The sequence below is a fragment of the Canis lupus genome, chromosome 5 (genome assembly GCF_011100685.1).
Source record: "Canis lupus familiaris isolate Mischka breed German Shepherd chromosome 5, alternate assembly UU_Cfam_GSD_1.0, whole genome shotgun sequence".
Classification (NCBI taxonomy): domain Eukaryota; kingdom Metazoa; phylum Chordata; class Mammalia; order Carnivora; family Canidae; genus Canis; species Canis lupus.
The window spans coordinates 27,568,162-27,590,797 of record NC_049226.1 but is presented as its reverse complement, the minus strand read 5'-3'; the positions used below and the strand labels follow the sequence as shown (position 1 = coordinate 27,590,797).

At 38.0% G+C, this 22,636-nt stretch overlaps 1 protein-coding gene and 1 long non-coding RNA gene across 39 annotated transcripts in view; one reads left to right on the top strand and one right to left on the bottom strand.

Annotated features, from left to right (window-relative positions):
• The window catches only part of LOC119871826, a 247,631-nt gene that overhangs the window by 23,620 nt on the left and 201,375 nt on the right, over positions 1–22,636 (top strand). For 24 of the 26 annotated variants that reach the window (XR_005359361.1, XR_005359362.1, XR_005359379.1 and 21 more), the window contains one exon: positions 17,435–17,571. The exons of the other annotated variants lie outside the window; for them this stretch is intronic. The gene's annotated coding sequence lies outside the window, so the exon portion shown is untranslated. The remainder of the gene's footprint in view (positions 1–17,434; positions 17,572–22,636) is intronic. 26 annotated transcript variants of the gene reach the window in all.
• The window catches only part of LOC111095861, a 58,467-nt gene continuing 51,827 nt past the window's right edge, over positions 15,997–22,636 (bottom strand). For 12 of the 13 annotated variants that reach the window (XR_005359394.1, XR_005359397.1, XR_005359396.1 and 9 more), the window contains 3 exons: positions 18,909–19,025; positions 17,429–17,577; positions 15,997–16,510 (listed from right to left, as the gene is read on the bottom strand). This is a non-coding gene — a long non-coding RNA (uncharacterized LOC111095861). The remainder of the gene's footprint in view (positions 16,511–17,428; positions 17,578–18,908; positions 19,026–22,636) is intronic. The other variant, XR_005359399.1, reaches the window with a different exon arrangement.

The window sequence follows — 22,636 nt, the reverse complement described above, 5'->3', positions numbered from 1 at the left end:
ACTCGATCTAGAGGCAATCAGAAATAAGTCTCACTGACCTTGATTTCACGGTGCTTAGTCTGGTAGGTGTGAAATATATGTCAAGTGATCCCACACACAGAAAATAGGTAAATGTTTAAGATGCGTGTTACATGCTGTTGTCAGCGTGCACACTGGTGGAATCTTGTCATTCATGTAAGAGTGAGTTTAGGGCTTTGGCTCATTGCCAGGCATGGTCCTACTGCTAGAAATACCACACAGATAAGTCCAACACGCTTCTTACCCTCAAGAGAATTACAAACTGGTAGATGCCCAGAAAGGACAGAAAATATGTTAGAGGTTATATATTTAGGAAACAGGGATCCAAAATTTCAAAATTCACGCTTATTCTGATGCCAGGCCTGTCATCCCCTATAGCATGCAAGTTTCCCATTTAGTGAGCTTTTGTCTCTTTGCTTAGCTGCCCAACAAATGAATGACCTCCCCGTGTCGGAACATTCCCCACACAATAGGAGTCTGTGGATGTGGACACGGAGAAAACAGTCTTCTTTTCTAGGTCACTCACACAGAAACAGGTTGGGCGTGTGGTGTACCAGTAATGTATGCTCCCCTTCCATTTTAAGTGAAGGAGTGGACATTGGTGAGTGTATGGGCAGAGAGAACGTGGCCTTCAGGGGCTCGCCGAATGGAAGCGCAGTCTGTGGCTCTGATGCTCAGTGGTGGTAACAGGCATGGTCACAGGGTGCTGTGATTTTGACTCCAGTTGTCTCTTTTTCTTACTATTACTGAGTCTGGTTCTCCCTTCTTCTGGCAACTGATCAAATCATCTGGACTTAGTTTCTATTACTTGCATCTAAGAACCCAGGCTAATTCAGTTTGGGAATTTTCACAGCAAGCCCTGAACTTGCCTGCCCAATAGTGAATTGGATGATGGTGAAATGGAATTGTCAGGTGCTCATGCAGAATTCTGTGTAACTTCCAACTCCATCTCCTTCACTGTGAATGATCAACAATTAAAATACTGGCCATGCTTTCAGGACCATTGACTGGTGTCATGGCAAAGAGAATCCCCTTAAAATAATTTGGCTTATTGAAACCTCTACATTGATTCAGCCAAAATGAGTATCTACAGATATCCAGACTCTCATTGATAGTGCCTTCTACACAACTGAAATTGATAATAAACCTGAGATATTTTTCTTTTCTTGTAGGCTACTCCTACTAGTTGTTAACCTTTATACTCACTTTATAGCTTATTCTTTAGATTTTGCGTGAACATCCCCATCATTCTAAAATTTGAACTGAAATATCTGTCAAAATCTTTAACCTCGTGATCACCAAATAACTGAGTACTTGCGATTTTCTACTTTTCAACGAGTTGCTCTGATACCAGATACGCATGGTCTAAAGGGGCCATCAGGGAATTTGCTGATCCTCAAAGCTGTGGTGTCAGCCAGAGAAGTCTCCTTACCACCTCTGCATTTGTCAGTGGTCACTGGTTTACTCATTGGTGCCTATTCTTGTAATTCATGAGCAACCTCCATTTTTCTGAGTTTTCACTAACATTAATTTACATACATCTTCCTTTCTTTGTTGTTGAAGTTTCAAAGAGCTTTATTTTGCCACCAGCAAAGTTTATTAAATAAATATATATCTTGCTAAATAGAATTTTTTTCTGTGATATTTATTCATGATGGAAATGATTAAAGAATCTGTTGATTGAGCATGTTTAATTACAGGACTACATTAACAGTTCTGAAAAGAAAAATGATCTAGCTATCCACATTTTTCATTCTGTCAGCCTTTCACATCTTTCAAGAATATTAGATAGCTTGGCCACTGGGCATGTGGCTCTATCAATTCATATTAATACACGGTAACCAATACGTCTTCATCACCCACTTCATCTATATTCAGTAATTTGGATATTTCTAAATATCTGGATGTTTGGTAGGTGGACATCCAGGCAATGTAAAAAAAAAAAAATCCAGATGTTTATCTTTGAAGCCTACAATACTATAAACTGATGCCTTTAATGGCTTATCCAAAGTTCATTGAGAATAAGGAAAAGCACTATTATGTCAATATCAAATGAAAATAAAAATACAGCATAAAGGGACAAAAGTATACCTCAATATACCTAAATCTAAGCTATAATGAAATATCTCGGTGTAAAAGCAGATGCCAATAGATGCCTTGTATCAGTTCGCTTTTGCCTTATTTATTCTATTACTACCATCACTGTATTTCCAAGCACCTCAGTGTTAGCTTTTGTGTTTATTTGTTTTTGGTTAGTTTCCTTGGTAATAATATCTTTCAGATTGACTTAGTCTAATTTTAGCTATATTATTTATTTACATTTTCATTCTAGCTTAGTCTACCAAAATACGTTATATTGATCCCTAATCCTGAGTGACACTCTGTGCTACAGTTTATTTTAGAAGATAAAAGTTATTTATAGTTTTAATATTACCCAGGAGACGGTGAACTCTTTCTAATCCAGATTTAGGAGTGGGAACAAAAGTATTCTAGAATAGGAGGCCAATATGAATGACTAGTGTTTTCACTGACAACCTTCATCCAATCACTTCCCTCATTTTTCTTCTGGATCTATGAGTGACTGAAGGGCCTTTTGTTCTTATTTGTCATCAGGGGAGGTTTAGATTCATTGTCCTCCAGAATGGGAGGAACTCATGATGCTCTGCAATCTACCAAGTGTCAACTTCCCTTCATGTTTTACTGCAAGCATTACTACTGCTGTCATTATGTATCTGCTTGTGTCATTATATATTGCAATTACTTACACAGACTTTATCACTTTGTATGTCTAACACTTTCCAACAGAGTATCGGTTTTTGTCTTCATTCTGTGGATGACACTAAAAGGCCAAAAGTTGAGTAGCACATGCTGGCTTGTTACATGGATTCACTGCTGAGGAAAGCTACTTCCATAACCTATGAGTCCGAGTGGCCTTTCTAGGATGCTGCAGCATCTCCTGCTCAATTATTGTGCTTCTTTTAACCAACCCCTATTCTCTGGGTCCATGATAAAGCCCATGGCCACTTTTATTACAGGATGCCATAAAGCATCAAAAATATTGCTTTCTAGATATTAGAATGTAAGTAAGTGTAAGACAGAAGCATTTCTGTTGTATTATAATCCAAGAATCAAATTCACTTCTGTACCAGAGAATGAAATCTCTGAGATCTCTCAGCCTCAATACATGGCAAACAGACTCTGTAGTGTTATTTACTTACAGCCTTTCTCGGAGTTAGCTTCTTATGCATGGGGGCCGATTTTGGCTTTTCTCAATCATCTTAAGAATAAATATGGAACTACAGAATAACAGTGCTGTTGGGTGGAATTGCATTTTACCAGTTTTTAAAACTTGATCTGATAAGAATCCTGTGAAAGTGATGGAATAGATTTTATTTTTTAAAAATATCTTTTAAAAGTATTTATTTATTTATTTACTTATTTATTTAATTGAGAGAGAGAGAGAGAGAATACGACTAGGGGCAAAGGCCAGAGGGAGAGGGAGAAGCAGGTTCCCCACTAAGCAGGGAGCCTGCCTGACATGGGTCTCAATCCCAAGACCCCAAGATCATGACTTGAGCCTAAGGCAGATGTTTCACGGACACCCAGGTTTCTCTGGAGCAGATTTTATAAGTCTCATTTTAGAGGTAAAAAACTAGGATGAAAAGACTAGTTCAAGGACACAAAGATCCTGAACAGCAGATTTGGGGCTGGAACTCCCGTTTTCTTGGCAGGTCTGCATTTCTTCTACCCTTCTGCCCCCTGTGCCTGGGCTGCTGACTGCTGGCATTCTGCACTAGTGACAAGGGAGCAGCAGAGTGTTTTCAGTTCTGCTCAAGAGCTGATATACTGCCTGGACCCTTTCAGAGGCTTCCTTCATTTTGTCATCAGCTTGATGTAATCAAGCAATCAAAATTCTTCATAGTGAAAACTCAATCCCTAATTCCACAGTAATGCATGAAAGATGCGCTTCCTGGGAGATGCATGTTCATAAACGCAAGAGAACATTCATACTTGTCAGCCTAGGGAGCTGCTCTGTGCCCTGACTGGGTCACACCCTCATCCTGGGTTACATCCGCGCACCCGGTGTCAGCTTTGGGCTGTTCCAGTTAGTGTACTTGCCCTGAAACAAAAATATGGAAGCAGGAAAACATTGCTGACTGTCGCTCCATCCCAAAATAGTTTGTTCACGAGTGAATTGCCTACATGAGTTGACAGGCAGTGATTCCAGAGTCTCTTTTCCATGAAGCGGATGTGAGGTAGACAGAGCTGGCCTGTCTCCATAAAGGAAGAAGGATGTAGGAGAGGAGACTGGGATGCTGAGCTGGACCAGGAGCTGACAGTGCTGCACGGGGCCTAATGAGGATGAAGCAGGCTGCTGAGGACTCTTGAGAGACAAATGATGCCTCCACAGTGAATTTGGTGCCTGTTAAACTGCCTGTTAGCTAAACACCATGTGCTGGAGTGCGTGCAACATACTGCTCAAAGCAGGATGTGGTGTGGGTGTGTGTCGTCTGCAAGCTCTGGCATCTGAAGGCATGTGGCCATATTGTCGGATCAGCCTGGCCCCTCCTATCCATGCGTGGAGCTTCACTTAGCTCTCTTGTATCTGAAATGTTGACATGCCTATGCACATTTCCGCATATTTCCTTTTTTTAAAAAAAAAAAAAAGATTTTATTTACTTATTCATGAGAGACTCAGAGAGAGAGAGAGAGAGGCAGAGACACAGGCAGAGAGAGAAGCAGGCTCCATGCAGGGAGCCCAATGCTGTACTCAATCCCAAGACTCCAGGATCATGCCCTGGGCCGAAGGCAGGCACTTAACTGCTAAGCCACCCAGGGATCCCTTTCCCCGTATTTCTTAAGTGAAGAGTGAGCCGATGCTCTAAGAAGCTCTTGAAGGCATCTGAATCTTTAAGAATAATTCTAATCTAAAAAAGGTAACACACTATTCAGAAAATCAGTATACTCAGCACTAGAAAAACTCATCATTGGGTTCTGTTGTAGTGATCACAAGTTTCTTTTCAGCCATTTCAAATGTCATGTTGCCGTGTCACCTCGTTATCCAGTTACAGCTGTGTACCTCTTCTTGGCTGGACCCTGGTGGGCTCCATAATTTTACTCTGACCTGCTTTTCTTATCTAACTTCCCATTAATTTTTAATCCTTATTCCATGTCTTCTGTTCAAACATCTTTCTCTTCCCAGGCTTTCTGCTCTTCCCACTGCTTAAATGCCTTGTTCCCACTTTGGATTCCTACCTTCTATTCTTCCTTTAAGTTCCAACTCAAATGCATCCTCTCCCTTAAAATATTTTCTGCCTCCAAATAAGCATGGGGGTCACACATTTAACCCTGATTACAGACATCTGCAGGAGGTTAGAGCTAACAAGGGTCTTACTTCTTTATTTCTCACACCTTCCTGTGAAGCAGAATAGGCAATGACTCTAGGTACTGGTGACTACAGGGGCAGACATTTCATTGATCAGTGGTCATTTTATCTCGCTGAAAACAGCTAAGCTGAGAGTGCTTTCTTTGTACTTACTGAGTAATTTTTGAGAGCTCAAGTAGCAGTGAGTAAAGATTTAAAGAGGCAAGTTCTGTTTGTACTTACAGCACTCTGTCTCAGAAAGATGCAGAGTGACAGTCTATTTGCATTAGCAATATTTGTATTACTTTAATGATAACTGACTCACTAGGTTCCTTCTGTAAAATATTCAGGATTTCAGGATTCTTGTATTTGACCTTTGCTAGATGACAGTGTCCCCAATATGTAGTGATCCTCAGCACATGTTGCTCAGCTATCATGAGACATCCATTCTAATTGTTTTTCTTGGTTTGAATTCCAGACATTAGGAGTACACTTTAAAAGTTATTAAAAATCAGGACACCTGGGTGGCTCAGTCAGCTATGCAGCTGCCTTTGCCTCAGGTCATCATCTCAGGGTCCTGGGATTGAGTGCAGCATCGGGTTCCCTGCTCAGTGGGAGTCTGCTTCTCCCTCTCCCTCTGCCTCTCCCCCTACTTGTGCTCTGTCTCTGTCAAATAAATCAATAAAATCTTGAAAATAAAATAAATAAATGAATAAAGTTGTTAAAAAACATTAAAAATTACTGGAGCTATTTGGGTGTGTTTTTCTTTTTCTTTTTTTCTTTTTTTTTTTTTTGATTTGAGTATACTAGGACATATACACTTGTTTGGCAAATAAATATTAAGTATTCACTCTTTTCCTTAATACAGTATTCCCATAATACAGTATTGTGGACATATTGGTGGAGGTCTACTTAAAATTATATATTTTAGCCTTTCCACTGAGAAAGTCATATATTTTTAAGTAAAAATTATGATACCTTAATATAAAGTGATTTTTAATCTTATTAACACATTAAAAATTTCCAAGCCTTCTCCTAATATTTGGCCCAAAAGAGTTTGTCTTCTACCTACTGGAACTTTGCTTGCCTGCAAAATAAGAGGGAGTGGAAAGAAATATTGCAGCTATTATTGCTTTCTTTTCCAATAGACTTTTAGTGATCACTTACTCCTGTGTTTTAAGATTTAGATACAAAAAAGGGTAATGTCAGGTACTTCCCTCAAGAAGCACACAGTCTAGTGGGGCGAAGTATATTTTACATCGAATAATATCTTATCCGTGTATTTTACTTATTTGTTGCTAGTGTTATTTCATATATGAGCAATCAGATTTCACAAGTGAGGTTGTTTTCAACACTCATGCAATGGCCAAATGTACATTTAAACCAAGGTCTTGGAATGCCTGGGTGGCTCACTGGCTGAGCATGTTCCTTCATCTCAGGGTGTGATCCTGGGGTCCTGGGATCAAGTCCTGCATCGGGTTCCCTGCAGGAAGTCTGCTTCTCCCTCTGCCTGTGTCTCTGCCTCTCTCCCTGTGTCTCTCGTGAATAAATAAATAAAATCTAAAAAAAAAAAAAAAAAAGAAAAGTCTTGTGCCTGCAAATGGAGGCACCACCCACTATAGATTTGACCTTCTCTTAACAGACATTAAACCCCTGAGGAAATTTAAATCTGTCTTTTCTCAGATTCTTAAAATGGAGATACGTTTACTGCAACAATGGCAACTTCATTCTCAATAAAAATTTACTATCTTCAAATTTTTTCTTTATTCACCTTTCGATTTAATCTGTTGAGTGTTTCATGGCTTTTCAGGTGGAAGAGACACAGAATCAATGTTATGCTGCCCTGAAAACTGTAAAAACAGCAAGGAATTATGGAGAAGCACAAAGTTGATTATAGGGGTTCCAAAATTAGGTAACTAGGATTCATTAACTAAGACATAATCCTCTGTTTCCTGGAATGACTGTGGTTGAGTGGTAACCAACCTTTCTATCTGATACAAAAGAACTGCATGTTTTTTAGTGGGTTTGAGTCCCCTCAGTTTGCAGCATCAGGAACGCCATTGACCTCTCAGTGCAATGACCAACATTTAGAGACTGGCAGATTCCAGCTCACTGGAAGAAATGTTTCTAACAATCATAACTGACCACAACAGAATGAGCTAACTCTGCAGTGGTTCTTACAATTGTATGTTTCCACGAGAGCTATAGACATTTTCTTAGGTGGTAGCAGAGGCGCTCCTTTGAAATGGTAAGGGGCTGAACCATGATCTTGTTTTCCTTTGATCCCACTTTTCTGACTCTCCTAGGTTAATGCTTTTTGCTCTTTCCCCTTCCTTTCAAGTCTGATGATTTTGAAAAGTGTACATATGAGAGGCAGAAGGAGGATAAAAATATGATAGAAAGATAGAAAGGCACCTGGGTGGCTCTGTGGTTGAGCATCAGCCTTTGGCTCAGGTCATGATCCAGGGATCCTGGGATCGAGTCCTGTATTGGGCTCCCTGCAGGGAGCCTGCTTCCCCCTCTGCCTATGCCTCTGCTTCTCCTTCTGTGTCTCTCATGAATAAATAGATAAAATCTTAAAAAAAAAAAAAGGAAAAAAAAGAAAGATAGAAGGCAGATGTAGGGAAAGCAAGTAGGCAGTATGAGGAAGGGGATGCATTGTGGCACATCTAAGAGTCTTGTTTTTCTTTAGGTGAATGAAACAAGCCCATACAATGTTACCAACATCTAGGATATGTATCCCAGATGTGCTTATGTGGCATATGAACAGCCCATTCAGACCTCCGTGATGTTAGGGTACTTGGTAGGGCAATGATGCCAGGCTGACCCCGACACTTGGTCTGACCCTTTCCACATATAGTTTTGCTCCATAGCCTGCCCAGATAGTGGAGCAGCAGTGCTCCAGTATATATGGCTCATTCAGGAATGACGCTGTGGCATATTCTTGCCTACCTAGTTTCAAAGCTCCTGTGCTTTAGGCATCATCACTCATCCTCCTATTTTCTCCTGCTTTTTCCCATTTAATGCAATAATTTCCTTCTGATTTTAACCTGGCTTCTCTTCAGGAAAACTGTATCTTGTTTTGGCATTGTCTATAGAGGAAATTATCTAACACCCCCTTCATACTTGTGTGGCCCTTTCAACCCTTTCTGTGGTAAGATGTGGTCTCATGACCCATTCTTACTATTCTCCAAATCCACCCTCTTTGTCTTGCTTGTGGGGCTGGAGAAGTTTGCTGGTCCCTGCTTAAGGTCACTGGGCTCTGGTAGGGATGCACACCAGACTCTCCCAAAGCTTTCTTCAGGACCACAAAGGTGAACAACTCTTATCATTAAACACTGAAGAAACATCTTCTGTTTCTCTTGCAGTAAGAAAGACTATTTAGACTTAGAAGGCAGTGAGTGTGAGGGAGCTTAGGAAGGAATAGAAGAGCATCCACAGCTGCTGACTCTCCTGTGACATCCGTTTACTCATTTCTCATTCCAAACCATTGAACTTTGCATACTTGTACACACACGCTGACGCCATGCTCTGGGAATGGGCTCTGTAGTGTATCCTAAAGCTCACACAGGGTGCAGGAAGGCTTTTGTATCACAGCTAACACAGGGATTTTTTCCAAAAGTTTTCCTGAACTTGCTATATTTCTGCTTGTGATTTTCCTTTTAACCTTTCCTCATTGAGCAATAGCAGCTGAAGCTCTGCCTCCAGAGGGGTCATCAAATGGGAAACATTGCTCTGGGATGTTGCTGAAACCACAGACAAAACATATGGGCAGAGATAACATTGCTCACGATATCTCTGAATTTTGGAATTTTGATAACAAAACACAGAATTAGCAAATCTGTCTAGACTTCTAAGATATCAAATTGGAAGCAAACACTATTACAATTCATATCTTTAAAACCAGGGTTGGGGATTTTGCTTCTGTCTGTGAGGGAGAAATCCCTCCCGAAGGAAGTAAATGTAAAATCTGGATAGGAAACGAAAACAAAACAAAGCAAAGCAGCTGTGTGAATTTGTTAGTGAGCAATCACAACAGCCAAGATCTGTGGAGACCAGACCTAGGGAAGAGGAAATTGCATCTTGGTGAGCTCCACATTCATCTTTGTGGTCCCTGAACCCATTCATCTGCTGATTCTCAGTGATGGGGATGGAACCAAAAGAGGCCATCACAGCCTCATGTTGGGCTGATCTTGCGATGGGGAGAACACATTCAGAGTTCAAGGAAACCAAGGCAGCCACAACTGGAGAGGAAGTGATGCTGGAGGAGGTGCTGTGAACTGCACTGATAATAGCCTCACCTCCTGCATGCAGATTTGCCAGGAGCATCTGCAACCTCCTCAGCTGTATAGGTTTGGTGTGAGACACTGAGAAATAAGGCAGAGAATTCATCCGTTTCCTAGTACTACAGGAGCAATGTTAGAGGTCCCATCTCACAAAAAACAAGGAGATCAGGAAAATGCCCCAATGGAGAACCTCAAAGGGCTACCCTTAGCAATAAAAGCCACACCATAAAAATATTAGGAGCATGTTCAAACCACAGAGGCAAAGTATAAAACTTGAACTCCAGACTACACTACATGAAGAAGATCTGGTCATACTCTAGTGACTTGTAAGAATTACACTAAATTCTTTTTTTCAGGAAGATCATATTCTTCACTATCATTATAGTGTTTTTTATCACCAAAGTCAAGTTCAAAAAAAAAAAAATCTGTCACAGAAGGAAGTAGAACAAAATCTTTGAAAAAGAAAAAAAAAAGACAAAGACAATAGTAAAACACTTATAAAAGATTTGAATATCATAATTATCAGGTTCAACACTTCAATATAACCACAATTAATGTGTTTAAAAGCTAGAGAAAAAAAATGAAGAATTTAACCAGAGAACTGGAACCAATTGAAATAATACAAATTCTAGGAAAATATATAGTAACTGAAATTAAGAAAGTAACAAAAATTACAATAGTAATTTAGGCACCATAAACCAAGGATTAGTGAACTAGAAGGTGGTTCAGCAAGAAATTCTCAGATTGAAGCCCAAAGAATATAAAAAATGGAAAAAAAAAAGAAAAGAAAAGATTTTTAAGGGCTAGATACAACATAGTGAAAAGTCTGGAAGTTTGTGTAGTTAGAGTTTGGAAAAAGGGCAACAGAGAATTAAAAGAAACAATATTCAATGAAAATAAAAAGCCATGATTTTTACAAAGCTTAAAAAAAAGAATTATCAAGGCCCTGTTTCACATAGCTTTCAAAATATTTCAAATGAATTAAAGAACACATGCAGGCTCATTGTTGGTTTGGCTGGAAAGCTGAAAACAGGAAGATATGAAAAGCAGCTATATAAATAGTCATGTTTCCTTCAAGGGTGAAATAATAAGATAGCAAACTTTTCATCGGGAACATAGAAATTACAAGACAAAGAGATGTTATCCTAAAACACTTGAGAAAAAAGTAGTTCCACTTTAGAATTCTATTCCTTCCAAAGATAAAGAAAATAAATTCCTTTGTAAACAAAAATCAGATGTATCTTGTGGTGACCACACTAAAAGAATTATGAAAAAAATGTTATCAAGGAGGTCAAAAGAAAAGAATATTCAAATTTTAAAAACATAATAATGATGCGTTGTGGAGTTTAAAAAATATAGAGAAATCAAATACATGAAAATAAGGAAATTGAGTTCAGGTTGTGAATTCTTTGCATTGTCTAGGTAGTAGTAAAAGTATTAATTTGAAATAAATTCTAATAACTCAAGGATACATATAGGAATATTTAGATTAGCCACTGAAAAAAATAATTAAAAGCTCATAGAAGAAAATAAATTGAATGGTTTAAAAATATTCAAAATAAGAAAGGATTAAAAAGGAAAAAAGAACAGATAGTTTAAATAGGAAACTTTAAAACTTTAAGATGGTAGATTTAAAACTGAATATATCTATAATTACATAGATATATATGTATAGAAATCTCTAGTTAAAGACAAAAGTTTTTGAGTTGGAAAAATCTCAACTACTCTCATAGATGAGATAACATAATAAGTTATGTCCTGTTAAAGTCTGATGTAGCTGCATTAATATGAACATACAATTTGGATTAAGACAAGGGCTATTGAAAAGATTGTTTCATCAAAATAAAGTTTTCCATTAATTAGAAAGTTATAATAATTCTAAATTTGTATGCTGCTCATGTAATAACATAGACTAAAATAGTCTAATAGCACAGAATTAAAATACCATAAAACAGGGGCACCTGGTGTTTCAGTTGATTAAACTTCTGACTTTTGGTTTTGGCTCAGGTCGTGATATCAGGATCTTGATACCAAGCTTCTCTTCAGGCTCCAAATTGGGTATAGAGTCTGCTTAATATTCTTTTTCTCTCCTCTCTCCCTCTGCCTCTCCCTCTCAAAAAATACACTCTATCTCTCCCTCCCAAAAAAAAAAAGGTAAGTAAATCCTTAAAAACTACAAAAACTAATGAAACTGAGAAACAATGTGGAAAAGATAGAGTCATAGAACCTATGTAAATATTAGGAAAGGCAGAAAATAAATCATCAGGGTTAAAGAAGATCAACACTCATAATCATTGATGTTAGTGAAGTAAGTGTAAGACTGCATCAAACAAAAAAGTCACAATACATTTCATAGGATTGAAATCCTTCACAGTATGTTCTTTTCTTATAATGAAATTATGCAAGAAGATAATATAAAAAGATTACTAAAAAATTCAAGTATGTATACAATAAGCAAGAAACTTTTAAAATAACCCATGAGTCAAAGACAATATTAAGTTTTAAACCTGTGGGATGTGGTTAAATCTGTGATTAGTAGAAAGTTTATAAGTGTAAATATTTCTAAAAGACAAAAATAAAAACTTTAATATTAGTGACTTATGTGTTCCTCCAAGTAGATAAAAAGGGAACAGCAAATTAAATATAAGTAAATCGATAGAGAAGAATTAAAATAAGAGCAAAAGCCAGTGAAATAAACAATAGAGAAAATTAACAAAGCCAAAAGTTGGCTTTTGAAAAGACTGATGTAATGTGGTAGACCTGGAAACATGTAGAAAGAATTATCTTCAAAGGACTTTTCTGTCCAGGGGCACCTGGGTAGCTCAGTTGATAAAGCTCTTGATCTCTGAGTCATGAGTTTGAGTTCCATATTGGGTGTAGAAATTACTTAAAAATAAATTTAAAAAAAAAGAGGACTTTCTGTCCAGCTGTAGAGAGTGTGGTTAGTAAATCTATTCAGTTGTCATCTTCTTCGTGGTCTGCTTCATCTGTAGAGAGCTGTCTGTTCTAAATCATGACTTTCCTGGAGCAGTGCATATCTGAACAAGGCAGATGTATAAAATCTCTACAGTATCAACTTGACATGGGTTAATCCTGGGGAAATTCTTACTTAGTGCCCCCTGCCATTTTCATCAAGATTTTAGCAGGCTAGCATCATAGTGTTCATTCCTAATAAATTGTGATTATTGGCTGGGAGTAGTTGAAGAAGGCAGGTGAGAAGATAACTCATGTTTAAAGTTGGATCATCCACTATCTACCTAACAGTAAGAGTCTCGATGCTGGAAGTTGGTAGAGCACAGGTACACTTGCCATAAGGTCCAATTCCCACCCCGTTACTACTAGTGAACTAGGAGAGTGTGGTGGAGGAAGGGAATGCACTAGGTTTGAAATGTATACAGAAAACAGTGGCTGTGAACATACTTGGCTGGTTGTGGCCAAATACCATTGATGTTCCACAGAAAGGTAATGTAGCAGGGAGTACTAGGAATTGAAAGCCAAATGAGAAAGCCTCTCCTGCAGTGCATTGAAGAGAAATCTGAGGACGAAGTAAAAAACTTAACAGAGAGGCCAACTTCAAAGATGGTTAAATGCCCACCTAGGCTGCTCCGTTATGTCAAGGTCATTTTCCATGTTTAAAAAAACATACACCCTGGTACCTTGACACATGGATGAAGACCGCAGGGTGGATGCCATGTAACTTCTTGTCTTCTCACAAACCTTCTGAGTCTTTAAAAATAGCACTCCCATCAGGAGCCAGAATGCTCCATTCTCCAACTCTTATGTTGGAAGACAACTCAGAATCAGGGATGCCATTCAAGATCTGCTCCACCTTCTGTCATGGCCACTACTCCTATAATTAGGATTAAGTTGGTACATAACCTAGTTCTAGAGCCCACAAGAGCTACAAGATATAGATATCATACACCAATAGGTCCTGGGGGAGTATGGTTGGGACCATATTCTGAGAATACTAAATCAAGGGGCAAGAATATAAAATAGGTTATAGGATAGAGTTTATTGACTTGGAAATGCTCTCCGGGACTGTTAGATTTAACACGAAGGCAAAGATCCTAGAAGATGGGGCAGACTTGTTACTTGTTTCACATTAATGTCACTTGAGTGACATTAAAGGCTAGAACTGTCATAGCAAAAAGGGAAAAAAATGAAATCAAAATGCTCATGAAATGGGCGGGCATCTAGGATTGGACATAGTAAGTATTCCAGGTCTACCAGATAACTATGTTCCATGGGCAGGTGCACACTTACTATTTATAAGGGCTATGATGAGAGTGGTGTTTTACTCTATAAGCCAGGCTGTCAGTGAGAGAGACTATTATAAAATGCAGCTTGCTGAGAGTAATAGGCAGGATAGGACTCCCCCCAACATAGAAGACAGGTGGTGGAGTTAAACGCTAAATCTAATAGGCTACAATTATTCTATTACCTAGCAAGTTGGAGAGGAAGCCAAGGGATTTGACCTACAAAGGTTTTGAACATGGCACCCCTGAGGGCAAAACAGGCCGTTCACAAGGGTACGACTCAGCTCTTCCCAATAGAAGAAATCAAAGATTAATGACCAGAAGGCTGAGGGAAGTTACTTCAATAAAAAATTGTGATCCTTTTTTTTTTCAGCTCCCTAACTGGAGCCTGTTTTCATATCTCTAATACATTGGTCGGAGAGAAAACCAGGTCCCCAAGACAAACGACTCTGCAACATCACTGAAATTATATTCAGTAATCTTCTCAGGCTTTCCTCCAGGGAATTTACAGCCAGTTATACAGATGAAGCAACAGACTGAGATAATTGTATTATTCAAACATTTCAAGGACTGTTGGACACCTATCTGAATTGGCATTGATCCCTGGAGATTCTTTCAAAGTATCATCATGGTCCCCCAATAAATGTGTGGTCATTTGGGGCCAGATAATATAGAGAGTCTTGACAAAGTTCTAGCTTATAGTGTGTCTCTCGGATCAGTGGATTCACCCAGTGGTCATTTTTTTGTTTCCCAAATGAGTAATTAAAATACTTAGCAGTTGGTAAAACCTATACTGTGATTTCTTAGCCTTTGAGGTAAAAGCTATGAAATGGAGAAGACAAAGTCAAAGACTCTGAATCTACCTCCATCTCTTCAACCAGAATAGTTAGTAGGAAACAATGTCCTGCTCTGGAGATGTCAGAAATGAGGTGCCTGGAGAAAAATTTGCCCGCACCCTTTTCCTAATTTACCCTGCTTCCCCGGCTTCCTGTCTCTTTCAGCTTGCTCCCTGTAGGGGTTTTTGCATCAGTCGTTTTTTTTTGTTTGTTTGTTTTGTTTTGTTTTGTTTTGTTTTTTGCATCAGTCTTAACCCTCTTCACGATACAACTAGAGTGATCATTCTAACACAAATCTTATCCAGTCATTAGTCTTCTTCAAAACCCAAGCATGGTTTACTTCTGGATTAGGTCAGAACTATGTGACCTGGCACATTCCCACAGCATGCACTTCTGAGACCTCTCCACTCACACGTAGTTTGTACTGCATGGTGTACTCTTTCATATCTCTATAAAACTCGTCGTCATTGTGTACGGTAGCTTATCCATTCCCTCCGGCCTTCCTGCCCACACTACATGATACCCAGAGGCAAGGAGCTATGTCTTATTGACCTTTTTTCCGGTACCTTACCTAGTGACTGATACAAATCGAGGTGTTCAATACATGTATGAGCGAATCAATGTGAAAATACCCAGCACGCATTAGAAATAAGAGTCAACAATGACTAGTTAAATCTGTTAGTTGAGTGCTGCCAGGAGGCAGAGTTGAGGGAGCTACCAGAGTAATATTTGCTTCAGGGATGCGGGATTGGCTTGTTGTCTTTTTGCAGAATGTATTTGCTTTCATAATTAATTTTTAGCCTAGGCTAACATTAAAATTAGTTGTTATCCCTAAGGGCACAAAGAATGCCAGTAAATGATGTCAGAGTTTTCTCAGAGCAAAATCTACAATAATACTGCAGTTGATAATTCATATGCAGATACTGTAGAGCTGGCTGCCATAGCAATGCTGATCGATTATAAAAAGCATGTTAAGTTCTTTTGCTCTTCTGTGCAGATGATAGCTGCCCACAAATTCTTGCCAAGTCAGGATGCAGAGAACATGTTATAGCCCTACTCTAATTTCGAAGTCCAAAGGTTGGGAAATGACTACCCACCCCTCTGTTATGCAGTGGGATTTTCAGGACAGATAGATTGTTCTCAATCTATATCTGCAATCATAATTGAATTAATTCATATTTCTAGAGTCAAATGTTAGAAATGGAAGGTTTTTTAATATTATTCTCATTTTACCCTGTCATTGCATAGTCCAGTAAAGTTGGTCAACAGGTATTCTGTAACTCTACCCAGAAGCCTGCAACCAGGTAGTGTTCAGAGCCCTCAGGCATATTTTCCTTCACTGAATGATGCCACCGTGAGTGGTGTTGCCTTATAGGGTCTTCATGGGGTCTGATTTAGTAAAGCACAGATAGCCACAATGTTGTCAGAGTGGGTCACAGAGGTAAACTCCAACAAGTGGCCCAGTTCAAGTATGTTCGTTTGTGTGCCTCAATTCAGCCAGACATCATGTAAAACTAGACATTATAAATTGTTCTTTGGAACATTTTCCCCTTTAATTCTATAGTGTTTTTCTTTTCTTCCTGAGAGTAGAATCTGATGCTCCTTTACAGGGCTTGGTTATAAATTTTTAATCTGTTGAGATTTCAGGGAAAGATTATTCATTCTTCTAATATGCTTCTGTGGGTAAATGAAAGCAATTCCATTCCCAAAGTATACTAAAAATATCATTCAACGGCATGTTTTAATCTAGGGAAAGCAAAATAAGTTCAATTAGAATTATAAAATAATGATAAAATTTCAGTACTAAAAACCGGCTTCTTAGGGCACCAGGGTGGCTCAGTCTGTTAAGTATCTGCCTTCAGCTTGGGTCATGATCCCAGGGTCCTGGAATCAAGACCCCTGTTGGCCTTCCTGCTCAGTGGGGAATCTGCTTCTCCCTTGCCCTCCCCCCACTCCTGCTTATGGTCTCTCTCTCTCTCAAATAAATAAACAAAATCTTTAAAAATAATTTTTAAAATATGTAAAAACTGGTTTATTGTCAATGAGTATTTAAAGGTCCACTATATTTTTAATCTATAAATTAATATAAAGGATGTTTTAATTCCAGTAATATTCAGTTTACATAAAATTAATGAAATATCAAAGAAAATTTTATTAAAGAATTTGTAAAATAATCCTCTTATCTATGAATAAACAATTTGACAATTATAGTGTGAAATGGAGGACCTTAGAATTCATCTCCTCCAGCTTACATTCCCTCCTCTGTTACTTCTCTAGACATACTGATCTGAAATACAGCAACTACCAGGAACTACTCTCTCCATACAATTGCAAACAAGCAAAATTCTAAGAATGCTCTGATTCATTAAAATTTAATTTTCTCTCTCCATCTTCTATCTGAAACTGGCCAGAGCAGTGTGTTAGGTTTCTAGGTTTATTTCTAGGGAGACTCTAAAATTCTGGGAACTAGACAATATTTTGGAGGCCCAACACTTGTATTTTTCAAAGTTTGTCTTTCAAACATAGAGAATAATATCTTTATATATATATTGAAAAACTACTCTTCTTGCCCTCCAAACATTGTAGGACCCACATAGTCAACTATAGTCCATGGCATTTCATGTGAAAAAAAGATTCATAAATAAGAATATAAAATATCTATACCCTCAGGATTCTGGCTCCCTGCCCCTTCCCATTGTCATGGAAGACGGCAGCTTTACTGCCCAGAGAGCTTGAGGACACCAAGTGCAGCTGAGTGCAAGACAGATGTGCCTTACCAAGACAGGGCACCACCTCCAAGTTCATAGGTAAGACTGGAAAAGAGGGAAAATAGAATTTAAGGTCAGTTGTGCTGTTAATGAGCTACTGCACCAGCTACTTTCTGATTTCCCATACATCCAAAATCATTACATGTCTCCAATGCTCAGTCTCCTCTTTTCTTTCATTTCTGAACTTCCAGAAACACAGTCTAGCAGGTGTTTGTTACCCTAATCAGGACAATAAAGAACTGTTCTTTGGGAAATCCATTCAATAGAAAATTCATTGGTGCTCTGCCTCTCTACCTGCCCTCCCTCTCTGCACCCCCACCCAGTCCTGGCAACCACTGGTCTTTTTCCTTCTGTATAGTTTTACCTTTTCCAGAATGCCATGTAGCTGGAATCACAAAGTCTTGAGCCATTTCACATGGACTTATTTTACTTAATAATGTGCATTTAAGGCTCCTTCATGTTTTCCCATGGCTTGATAGCACATTTCTTTTTAGTGCAGAATAATATTCTGTTGTCTAGAGGCTTTACCTCTGGTGGAAGGGACTATAAAGTGGCAATGTTAAATGCATGGATGCAAGAAAGGGAATCACTGGACTATTTTCTTTCTAAAATTTCGAGCCAACCCAGTTAATATATCTTTGTCACTCATTGCTTTTCTTTTTTAAAGGTATGATTGACATACAATAAACTATTTAGAAAGTGTACAATTTTATAAGTTTAGACATATTTATATACTCACGAAACCATCATCACAATCAGGATATTGAATATGCCATCAGCTCCATAAGGTTCCTTTTGCCCCTTACAATCCTTCCTTCTTATATACCCCACACCCGTACCTTTTCCCAGGTAACATCTGACCCACTTTCTATCACTGTGGATTAGTTTGAATATTTTAGGATTTTATGTAATCATAAAACATGCATTCATTTGTCTCTTGCATATTTCACCAAGCATGGTTATTTTGAGACTCCTCCATGTTATTTTGTTTATCATCAGTTTATGGTTTTTGTTGTTGACCAGTAATTCATCCTACTACAGGTTGTTCATTCACTGGCCTGTTGATGGAAATCTGGGTTGTTTCCTGGTTTTGTCTGATATATATATAACATCACTATGAACAGCCTTTTCTGTGGGCATACTCTTTCGTTTACATTGTGTGAATACTTACAGGTGAAATGGATGACTCCATATCCTTCATAACATTTGGTTGAGTTTGGTGGGGTTTTTTTTTTTTCAATTTTAAATATTCTGACTGCCATGTGGACATATGTCATTGCAGTTTGCATTTCCCTAATGACTAGTAATCTGAGTACCTTTTCCTGTACTTTGTGTCCAAATACTTTTTTTTCCCTTATATAATAGAAATATCTTACCATTCTAGAGGCTGAGAAGTCCAAGATGAAGGTGATGGCAGGATAGGGCTCATTCTGAAAACTCTTCTCTGGACCTGTAGGTGCTTACCATCTCCCCATGTGCTTCACACAAGCTCTCTGTGTGTAAGGGGCAGAGGGAGTGAGCTCATTCATACATGTTTTGTAAAGAATCTATTCAAAATTTTTGCCCAAGATTCAGTGTGATTTTTGTTCTTTTTTAAAAAGATTTTATTTATTTATTCATGAGAGACACAGAGAGAGAGAGAGAGGCAGAGACAGAGACAGAAGGAGAAGCAGATTTCCAGCAAGGAACCCAATGTGGGACTCAATCCTGAACCCCAGGATCACACCCTGAGCGGAAGGCAGATGCTCAACCACTGAGCCACCCAGGCATACAGGGTTTTTGTTTCTTACTTTCTTTTTTTTATATAAATTTATTTTTTATTGGTGTTCAATTTGCCAACATATAGAATAACACCCAGGGCTCATCCCGTCAAGTGCCCACCTCAGTGCCCGTCACCCAGTCACTCCCACCCCCTGCCCACTTCCCCTTCCACTACCCCTACTTCGTTTCCCAGAGTTAGGAGTCTTTCATGTTCTGTCTCCCTTTCTGATATTTTCCACTCATTTTTTCTCCTTTCCCCTTTATTCCCTTTCACTATTTTTTATATTCCCCAAATGAATGAGAACATATAATGTTTGTCCTTCTCCGATTGACTTATTTCACTCAGCATAATACCCTCCAGGTCCATCCACGGTGAAGCAAATGGTGGGTATTTGTCGTTTCTAATGGCTGAGGAATATTCCATTGTATACATAAACCACATCTTCTTTATCCACTCATCTTTCGATGGACACCGAGGCTCCTTCCACAGTTTGGCTATTGTGGACATTGCTGCTAGAAACATCGGGGGGCAGGTGTCCCGGCGTTTCATTGCATCTGAATCTTTGGGGTAAATCCCCAATAGTGCAATTGCTGGGTTTCAATGTTCCTTATGTATTCTAAATACAAGTTTTTTTGGCAACTACGCATTGGAAATGTTTTCAACTGGTCTGTGATTTTCCTTTTCATTCTCTCCACAGAAAATTTTAAGAGCAAATGTACTTAATTTTGATGATATGGGATTCATCACTTTTTTCTTGTATACATTTGTGCTTTTAAATTTTACATAAGAAATCCTTCCTAACTCAAGATAACAAAGACTATCTCCATTTTCCGCTAGGAATTTAAGTGTGTTTTAAGTTTATACTTCCATCTATGATCCATTTTGAGTTAACTTCTGTACATGATATGAGGTATGGATTATAGTTCACCAATTTTTGCATATGTACATCCAATTGTTTCAGCATTTTATTTTGAAAAGACTATTCGTTTTTCACTGAATTGTCTTTGCATTTTTGCTAAAAATCAAGCCTTTTATTCTTTAATCTGTTCCATGAATTTGCCTAATTTGTTGCATTGATCTGCTTTGATGCCAACATTACAATCTTCACTACTGTAGCTTCTATAATCTGTATTGAAGTCAGGTTTTGTAATAATCACCCAACTATTTTTTTTTCAGGTTGTTTTAACTTTTCTAGATCCCTTGAATTTCCATATGAAAAATTAGAATTTTACTGCCAATTTTTGTATAACAGTCTGCTGTTTTGACAAAAATTGTTTTGACTAAAATTGAACTGTGGATCAATCTGTGAACAATTAACATCTTAACTCTATTGAGTCTTCTGATCTATGAACGTGGACTGACTTTATTTCCATTTATTTATCTTTTCTTTAATTTCTCTTATCAGTGCTTTGTAATTTTCAGTATTAAGGTCTTCATATCTTCCATCACATTTATTCATAAGCACTTTGTATTTTTTATATTATTACAAATGCTACTTTTTATTTCTGATTGTTCACTGCTAGTATGTAGAAATACAACATATTTATTCTGTATTGATCTTGCATCTTGCAAATTTCCTAAATTCACTTATTATTTCTAGTAGCTTTTTTGTTGTTCTTTAGATGCCAGTGAATTTTCTACATAAATGATCAATGTCATTTGCAATCAGAGTTCAACTTCTATCTTTCAATCTGAGTATAGGTTATTATTTTTCTTGCCTTAGTATATAGGCTAGAACCTCTGGGACAATGTTGAACAGATGTATTGAGATTTCCTTGTTCTTTAACTTAAGAGAAAAGCAATCAATATGTTACAACTGAAAGCATGATATTTTATAGTTCAGGTGGGTTTTTTTATATATATTTTTTTTAACAGGAATGGACGTTGGATTTCATCAAGTGTTTGTGGGGTTTTTTTTGTATTTATTGAGATTATCATATGGTTGTTCTTTTTTCATCTGTTACTATGGTAAATTATACTGGTGAATGTTCAGATGTTAAACCAGCCTTGCATTTGCTGGGATAATCTCTGTATAATAATGATGCACGGTTTCTTTTATACATATATTGGATTCCATTTATTTATTATACCTGTGTTCATGAAAATTATTGATCTCTAGTTTATTTTTTTAATAAAGTATTTTTTCTAGTTTTGTTGTTAGGGTAATGCTATCATATTGAGTATTTGGGAAGGGTTTCCTCCTCTTTAGTTTTTAGAAGTCTGTATAGAATTGACATTACTTCTTCCATCAATTATTTAGAGTAGGATGTTGAAATCTCCAAATATATTTGTAACTTTATCTATTTCCCTGGCAGTTATATCTTTTTTTATCTTTGTGTATTTTGAAGGTCTGGTACTGTATACAAAAATATTTAGGATTGCTGTATCTTCTTGATGAAGTGACCCTTCTGAATGGTGGGAATGGGCAGTATTCCAGGCTCTGTATGAACTATAAATATCTCCTTCATCCTTCCCAGTGGCCCTTTCTTCAGCTTCAGGAAAATTTCTCACACACATGTACAGGTCAGTCCTCTCCTGCAGAACCTGAGACAGACCTTCTACATATTGTCAGGGGTTCACCTTCTGGTACTGGCTAAGTGGACTTTGGCTGCTTTGGCCTCAGACCTCTCAACTGTCCTCAGCTCTACTGGAATGCCACACACTATACTTATTCTCACTCACCTAGGTTGGAAGCTAGAGCTGATTGCATAATGTTCTACTTAAATTATGCTATTTTGTACTAAGGTCTGAAATTTCATTTTGAATCATCCTTATAGTCTTTATTTAAGGAACAAGATGTCATAATTCTTTTTCAACAAATTATGTAAAATAGAAGGATAGAAAAACTAAAAAAAATGATAGAGAACATAGGAAATATGAGTAACACCATTGAACAAATTCACTTTTCTGGTGTCAGGGAGAAAAACTTTTCACAAGCACTTTTGCCATCTAACTGCTCTTCTTACAGTGTGATGTATTGTCACCATGTTATAAAGAGAAGCAAGTATGAATAATCATTTTGTGGAAGATTATTACAGATGCATGTGCCTTAAATAGAACAAGGCTAAAGAACATTTTGTTCTTGTTACTGCTTCTCCAAAAGTCTGGTGGTTTCATTTTAGTTCAGACAAACCCTTTTGATAGCTGGCTCCTCAACCAAGCTCATACCAAGGATGTTCAGATGCCTTGAAAACCTCCTGTTCCTACCCTCTTCTTGTCACCTCCTGTGTTCCCTTCCCTGACCTCCCTCCACATCTGATAGGCTTTCAGTAAGGACTGAACATGAGAGGGCCAGACTTCTGGGCTACAGTTTTCTCTCTCCAGACATTTCAATTAACATTC